Source organism: Hirundo rustica, chromosome 2 (genome assembly GCF_015227805.2).
Source record: "Hirundo rustica isolate bHirRus1 chromosome 2, bHirRus1.pri.v3, whole genome shotgun sequence".
Classification (NCBI taxonomy): Eukaryota; Metazoa; Chordata; class Aves; order Passeriformes; family Hirundinidae; genus Hirundo; species Hirundo rustica.
This window is the reverse complement of record NC_053451.1, coordinates 48,679,986-48,687,183: the sequence shown is the minus strand read 5'-3', so window position 1 is coordinate 48,687,183 and position 7,198 is coordinate 48,679,986. Positions and strand designations below refer to the sequence as shown.

Genomic DNA, 7,198 nt, shown 5'->3' with positions numbered 1-7,198 from the left:
GCTGAAGTGGGGAGTGCAGTAGGCTGCTCATGCTGTGATGCACCTGGAATTGCTGTGGCCCTGCTGCTCAGGCACAGCTCGAGTCAGGAACATGTGTGTGTGTGACTTATCTCAGGTCCCACTGGTGTGCACAGCACCTTTTTGAAGAACGGTGTGTCCTTCCCACATATTTTCATAGGAACGTGGTGAAGTATCCATACAATGAGCTGCAGGTGTGTTTTCTATCCTGGAGGTGTAAAACTGCCATGGTGATTTCCTAATTAATTATCACAGTTAATTATTTTTCCCAGGGTCCTCTTCCCTGCTGACTTTTCAGTTTGGAAACCTGGGCTGTCCCCACCAGCCCTCACCAGCACTGTATGTTGCAGATGGAAACATCATGGTTGTGGTTGCTCTTTCCTGTATGATTGTTTTCATCCCACGTGCAGATAAAGTGTGGCAAAAGCCAGGATGAAAATCCCAGAGTGGACTTCAGGAAAGAGAAGAAAGAAGGATGAGCCCTGGCAGTACACCTCAGCTTTTGGGAAGATAACAAAATTACTGCTGAAGCCAGCAAGCATTTCCAGTCCAGGTTTGTTTGTCATACATGTGGATCACCTAATTGCCTGGGCCATAGCTATTGGGAAAGAATTGCTATAAATTATTTCTGGCATAAAATTTCTTCCTTTCACCCTCTTCGATGATGTTTGTGTAAGAGCTGGGGCTGCTCTGATCTCTTTACCGAGGAATGTTTTGCAGGAAATGCATCTCTAACAAGGCTGTGCCCCTCCTTATGGCTCTGCGATGTAAGGTGTGCTCCCGTGCCAGCTCACCCCGTCTCTTACACCTCGCAGAGAGTGCTCGGAGAGGGGAGCAGCGGGGCAGCCTCCCCCGCCCGGAGGGTGAGCCCACCACACTGCGCCAGCTGAAAGGCATTCACCCCATTTCTGGCGTGGGCTGCGTGGACTTTTCCCGGGAAACGCTCAAACCATCCCCATCAGGACCGGGATGAGGGCGGCATCCCTGCCGCCCTGTCACTCCCCCTTAGGTCAGGGAACCCCCGCAGGCACAGGCGCCGACAGCTGCCCAACCCATCCTTCCCCGCAGAAGGGCAGCAGCGTCACCGGTGGCGTCTCAGGGACCGAACCGAGCCCTGGCCGGGCACCCGGACCACGCCGGAGCTCCAGCAGCCCCGAAAGACGCGATGGGCTGCAGCACTTTTGCCTCTCGGACCCCGAGATTCCCGGCAGAGAGGGCGGGGGTCTCCGCGCTGCGCAGGGGGAGAGCGGGGCCGCCACCCCCGTGCGCCCTCGGCCGTGCGCGGTGCCCCGAGCCCCGGCCGGCGCTCCCGGCACGGCGCTGCCGGCGATGGGCAGGGCGCAGCTGCCCTCTGCCGGCCTCCCGCCGCACGGCTCCCGGGAACGAGCCCCGCTCCCGGGGAACGAGCCCCGCTCCCGGGGAACGAGCCCGGCTCCCGGGGAACGAGCCCGGCTCCCTCTCTGCGCGGCCGCACCTGCCCGCCGAGGCGTGCGGGACTGGGGCTACTGCCCGGCTTTCCCCGGCTCTGCCGTCCACCGTGCCGTGGGCGGGCGTTGCAGTTCTAGCGTCTTTATCTCTGCCGAGGTCGAGATGAAAGACGCAGGGAACGGAGATAACAAGTTCAGACCTAGAATGTTTATTATCTCTTATCTGTTTACAGTATTCACAGACACCGTGAGCTCTTAGAAAACGAAAGTAAAATGGAGTGCTTCTAACTCTATCCAAGGTTATTTAAGCGATAATCCCCCAATAACAAGGTAACACCTGTGCTATTTATACTTTTGACCCAGTAATAACCACCCAAGGCCCACAATGTGGACCTTTTCCATCCAATTACAAAAAATAAAAACCAAACCCACCTAAACCCATAAAGAGGAAAGAAGAAGAAGGTGAAAAAGAAAAACAAAAACAACACCCCAAATCCTCCATCTTGGCTCATATGTATTACTATGCACCAAAACCCCAAATTGTGAGTTTCTAAGACTCCAACAAGCGGAGAAAGTTGAACTGTAGCCGTAGGTGCTGGAGTGCCTGCATTGCACGGGGAGGGTGAGAGGATGGAGATGCTCACTGCTGGATTTCAGATGCTCTGGTGTCCCTGGATGCTCCTTCTGCTTCTGGGTTTTCTGATATATCTATGTCATCCCAGCCATTTCTTCTCCCGACAGAAGAGATCTGGCTTAGTCGGATCTAAGTTGACAGTCCCTGAAATAGAATTTTAAAAGCATATTTAAATCCTACTTTTGAAAGCAAATCTCATCCTTTGTCCCAGAGGAGAGCTGGGGATGTCGTGCTGGTGCATTCAGCAGTCAGTTGGTGAGCATTCATTGCTGGTGAGCACCAGAGAAAGCAGAGGTGGTGAATTCTTTCACACTTAGCCAGCATCACTGTGGGCGTTTTGGGGTCTGGGGGCTCAGAGCTGCAGAGCTACATCAGCTGCAGGCAGGTAGCAGAGCATCCAACCAGGGTGTGACCACGCAGGTGACAATGCTGTCGTCTCCTGTGGTCGGCACTGGAGGCAGCTGGCTGAGTTGGCAGAGCTGGTCCTGACAGCTCACACGTTACTCGCGTGCTCCAGAATCTGGGTTTGTTTACACCCTATGGCCAAGAAGCAGGAGGACAAAGTCCCAGCTCTCTCTGTCTTTTCCCTGCTAGGTCTTCCCGAGGGATTTCCCAAGGATGCTGCGAGTGATGCTACATCCATCCATCCCAAGGTGTGTGGAGGGGACAGCTGTGACTATAAACTGAGTTTTGAAGTTGCATTGCTATTTAGCTTCACCTGACACAAGGATGCAGTGTTACCCCAGGTTATCTGGAAAGCCTCATTCCATGCAAATGTCAGAGAGAGGCTGGAATGCGATACCATGTGAAAAACAGCAGGCTTTTTAGTGCCCAGGTGGGTGTGATCTCCAGCCGTGCACAATTCCAGGCAATGGCTATGCGGGGAGAGCTCTGGAAATGCAGTTTTCCCTTACCATAAATGATGAGTCAAACGAGGAAGGCCAGGCACAAAAAAAGGCAGCCCCTGCCACTGCCTGTGGGCTGTGGAAGAGCAGAGGGGCAGAAGCACTGCTGAGCCAGGATGCACAGGGATGCCTGGGTGAGATACTCAACCACAGCATCCCGTGGAGATCTCAGGTCCACTATAGCATGTGGTAGCATCTCTGTGCAGGCAACTTTCTTCTGCTGAGCTTTGTTTTCCTTCTGCTTTCTCTCCATTGCAGTCCTGGGTGTCCCAGCCTGCTCCGTCGGGTGCTGGCTGGGCAATGCCATGACGACTCCAAATTCTTCTTGTCCAAAAAAGGAAAGTCCCCACACCTGGTGGTGCCTGCAGAGCATTAGCAGCAGGAATAGAGGGAATGGGAAGTGCAGTCTGGGAATGTTAGCAGGGAAGAAGAGGAACTGTGTTTCTCGTGCTCTACTTGGAACAAAAAAAAGATGATTTAAAGTGGAACAGTCCCTCTCATGCTTTCTAATTTAATGTGATCGATGATAATCTGGTTGGACAACTACAATTCTCACCAATACTTTGGTGTCTTTTTGGGGAATGGAAAAAGCATTATGCTGATTTGAGCTGCGGAATTACCAGTGGTCACTGAAGTGTACAAATAAAAATAACTCTTCCAGGATGGTTTGAGATTGGAGTACTAAATGCAGCTGTGGTTGCTGCTTTCAGGAAACGGTAGATTGAGTGATTCAATATTAACTGTTTTAAACATAACTAGCAATACAGCAGGGTTTTAATTAAAAGTGCCTAATAGTAAGTAATTATTTTAACAATTCATACAGGAGCTAAAAATAAGGTTCTCATCATTTTGTAAAGCAGGACACTGTTAAAGGATGATCTTTTTATTCTAAAGAATTTAAGGTGTTGTTCTGGGTCTGAAGTAGCAAAAAGACATGGGATTGTTGTCTCACTCAAGACAAGACAGCAACGAGCATGAAGCCTGAAAGAGAATGATGTCCCCACTGCAGCTCCTGTGCACTGAGGCCAGGGTGTTCCAGTCTGGCAATTTCTAGAGATGCTGCAGAACCAGGATTTCCACAGCCAAGGCAGTTTCCCCTTGTTGTGTGTTAGAAGATCCCTGGCAGCAGAGATCTGGGTCCCAAGGCCCAGGTCCTATCATAAGAGACATATATCAACTGCTGAAAACACGTCTTCAGGACAAAATTCTTTTGAGAAGGAAGTATTACTGTTACCTCCTGCCTGGTGAAGCTCCATCAACTCCTGACAGCCTGTGGGGCTGGGGTTTGGTGGCAGCTGGCATGGGATCTTGCCATGACTATGAACCACAGGTGGTTTTTGCCGGTCTGGAACCTGAACTTGTGAGTGAAGCTGAGCATCTGTTTAAAAGCTTCAATTCAGGGATGTCTAAATGAGAGCTGGAGATTTGCTCCCCTCTTCAGACCTCACAGACATTCAGCCTTCTCCAGCCTAGTGTTACTCAGGCTGTGTGGGACAATTATCCACCTAAACCTGGCAGCAGCTACTTCCCTGTTCCCTTGGATTTAAAAAAAAAAGTCCTTGTCCTGGAAGCTGCGCTTCCCATCCCAGAGATAACAAACTTTCTGCCTAGATGGCAACACTGCAGTAGCAGGAGTGGTGGAAAGATGAACAAAGATGCTATTATTTCTGCACTTGTTACTCAACTCCTGTTTATAAAAGCAAGTATTTGTAGCCACTTCCCACCATAGGGAGGCACTGATACACACTGTGTGACATTTTCCGTGGGTGCCAGACTCCTCGCTCAGCTGTGCTCTCGCCCATCTGGCCCTTTGCTGGGGCTGGTGGCTGAGGGTGACCCTGTGGATCCCACTCCGTGCATAATTACCGACGGAGTGTGCCAGTGTAGCACACTACAGGACAGACAGCACACGTCAGCCTCTAGCTGCACTGCCAGCAGCAAAGGTTTCCTGCAGTCCGTGCAGGTACTGCTGCTGGAGGGGGCGGCAGTGGGGACACGAGAGGGAGGAAGGCTTTGCTGCTGTTAGTGAGGCTTGGGCCCCAGGGTTTTTTTTTCATTTTCTAATTAGTTTGTCTGTTTTGAAGGGGACTGAAAAGCAGAGTTGGGTGAGAGATGGGAAACTGCTGGTTGGGTGAGCACAGGCTGAAGTTCCACTGCTACAGCACAGTCCCGTGTGAGCCTCAGTGCTCTTGGGGGTTGTGGGAACAGCTGAAAGGCTACCACAAATAAAAATATAAAAGTGCTTCAGGCTTACCCCTCCGCTCAGAGACTTGTGAGATGTTGCACAGCCTCTGCCGGGCAGCGGGATGCAGGTTAGAGCTGTTCCTTCCATCATGTGGCATCCCCACCCTGTGATATATGTGCTAAAGTTAATTCGTGTTATCAAATTATAAAGGGTAAATGTTCACTGTATAAATATGAGTGTTAAAGATTTGTTCAAACTAATATGGGTAAAAGTAAAATGGAAAAACCAAAATAAAGGAATTTCCTCAACTCGGGAAGCACGGGAGGGACACGAGGAAAGTATGATTAGAATTACCAGAAAGGGGGCCTAGAAACTATCGCTGCCGGGAATCCCTGAAAGGATACAAAGGACAACGGAAAACGGAGATACAAGTCCGGAGACCAAGATAATCACTTCAGATGGATATCTCTACTCGTCTCCATCGAAATTAACATATCCACGACACACTCGGGCCCAGCCATCAGCTGCATTGTTCCACCCTACCGGTCCATTCAAACTCCCGATACCAGGACTTGCATGATTAATGAAGACGCCTTGGAGGGAAGGCCATCAGAATCCCGGACTTCACTCCAGGATCTAGTGAATAAAAAGGGGCGGCTGGAGACCGAAGTTGTGAACTTGGGGGGGTAACAGACTGGCAGAGTCTGTTACCCGTGTTCACCCAGCGGCGATCCCGGGCTCGACGCTGTCCTTTTAATTGTGGCTTTCTGAGACTGATATTTTGTCTCACAATAAAATTCTAAATTTCTGATAAATCAAATCTGGTCGATTTTATTTATAACACACCCTGAGCCCCAAGATGTGCGGGCTGCTCCCCGCCCCACAAGGGCGAGTGGCAAGCAGGCAACTGACCCAGCCTGGGGCAATAACCCGGCTAGTGGGAGCATCCCTGCCCACAGGATGCCCTGGGGGAGCCTGCATCCTCAGTTCCCCTGCCCAAGAGGAGCCCCGAGGTGCCCTGCAGGCGGGGAGCGTCCCCAGGCAGTTTCGGTCGGGGCTGGAGGAGCGGCTGCTGCAGGGCTGTGCGCGCTTCCAGCCCCGCAGAGCCCTCTGCGGACACGCTTGGCTCATCCCGCTGTGTCAGGGAAATTTTTTCAGACATTCAGCCTACATTTCTGCTTTCTTAATCTCATTCTTAACGTTCTTTGCTTAAGCCCTTGGGGCGGTAAATAGGAGGCAGTTTAGCAGGAATAGCTAAGTAGCTGTAATGAGATTTCTGCTCAGGACAGCCTCGCCTCTCCCTTCATCCGCGTCATGCCACTTCTGCTTGAGTCAGCGTCCCCTGGAGAGACGTGCCGCTTGCTGAGGTCTTCCCCCGGGATTTATATTTAGTTCTTTCAAATCACAACCGATTACCTTTAGGTGCCTCTCCCTCTGTTCCCGTGGCTGACTGTAGGCTCTTCAGCTCCAGGCAAAAACTGGGGAGCACAGGTCCTTCCCACCTGAAGTGTGTCCGTTCTCAGTCACAGCTGTCTTAGGAAAACTAATCCACGAACACCAGAGGTTTATGTCCAAAAAGGAGACAGAGGAGTCCTTTTACTTTATTCGAATAAAGGGAGAGGCCATGGGGCATTTCCCCTGGGGTGTCTCAGTTTTTCGGAGGACGCAGCCTCCTTTTTATCTTAATTTCCTGGCCGCATTTCCCTCTCTCTTTCCCCATTGGCTGAGGTACTTGAGAGGTATAGACTTCCCGAAATGCCTAACACCTAAGATTCCCTTTTTTAATGTATAACCCCCTAATTTTTGATTTTTATGGGACTTATGGGGTTTCCCCATTGTTGCTTTCATCTTTCAATATTCAATTTCATTTACGAACAAACTTTGTTTGTAAAGGCAAGTATCTTCTTCTCCATTCATCAATCAGTAGAACCCTTCCCATTGTTTTTCTTATCTCTCACTGCTAGTTTTATCTACCAGCAGACCCAGGGCTTGTTTGTAAAGACAAATCTTGTCATTCCTCTCAACTGCT

General features: G+C 50.6%; 1 long non-coding RNA gene across 1 annotated transcript; it reads left to right on the top strand.

The window, feature by feature from the left end:
- Window positions 1-338: 338 nt before the first annotated feature.
- Window positions 339-4,619, top strand: LOC120749112 (uncharacterized). The gene is made up of 3 exons (XR_005699534.2): window positions 339-571; window positions 2,674-2,732; window positions 3,243-4,619. It is a non-coding gene; the product is annotated as an uncharacterized LOC120749112 (long non-coding RNA).
- The last annotated feature ends 2,579 nt before the right edge of the window (window positions 4,620-7,198 follow it).